Genomic DNA, 723 nt, shown 5'->3' with positions numbered 1-723 from the left:
AAACATTTTCCCCAGTGCCATGAACATACTATAAAAATGCAGTGGTATTTTGATGATGAGTGTATTTATGTATTTCATGTTTACCCATGAAAAACAAATAACAATAAGTTGTTATTTGTTCTAATAAAGAAGTGTCCCTAAGCTTACTAGTTCTTTTGGTGGGGGGGAAAGGTAACAGAATCAAAACAGCCATTCTATTGCTGCTCCTTGCTGAGGAACCAGAGGACCAAGATGCTTCCCTGATGCTGATTTTGAAGTTCACTAGTCATACAGGGCACCATCTCTTTCTGGACCAACTGGATCAAATTAGATATGGCTGGATGGAGACTGAATTTTACTCTGTCTTCCTCAGGCATGCAGCTAAAATAATGATCACTGCAGTGATTTTTACATGTGGAAGAGGCAACGAGAGGTGCAGAAACATCCTTCAGCTGCTCCTGCTAGTGGAGAATTCATGGAATCTGTCAATAGACACTACAGCAAACATTCCACTAGTGCAAACTCAGTGGTGGGAAATGCCTGAGTTTCCTGGCCTCTCACAGATGCTTGGCATGGTCACTCACTTATGCAAGGATGCGTAGAAACCACTGAGACTTAGAAAATAAAAATGCAGGTACCTCTGTTGCCCCAGTCACTGACTTTGGCAGTAAGATCCCTTTGAGGTGGTAACATGCAACAGTAGTAATTAGAAAGCTAGACAGCGCAGAGGATGTTCCTCCAGTC

The sequence above is a fragment of the Nannospalax galili genome, unplaced genomic scaffold (genome assembly GCF_000622305.1).
Source record: "Nannospalax galili isolate Female #2095 unplaced genomic scaffold, S.galili_v1.0 scaffold498, whole genome shotgun sequence".
Lineage (NCBI taxonomy): Eukaryota > Metazoa > Chordata > Mammalia > Rodentia > Spalacidae > Nannospalax > Nannospalax galili.
Note: the sequence above shows the minus strand (reverse complement) of the source record.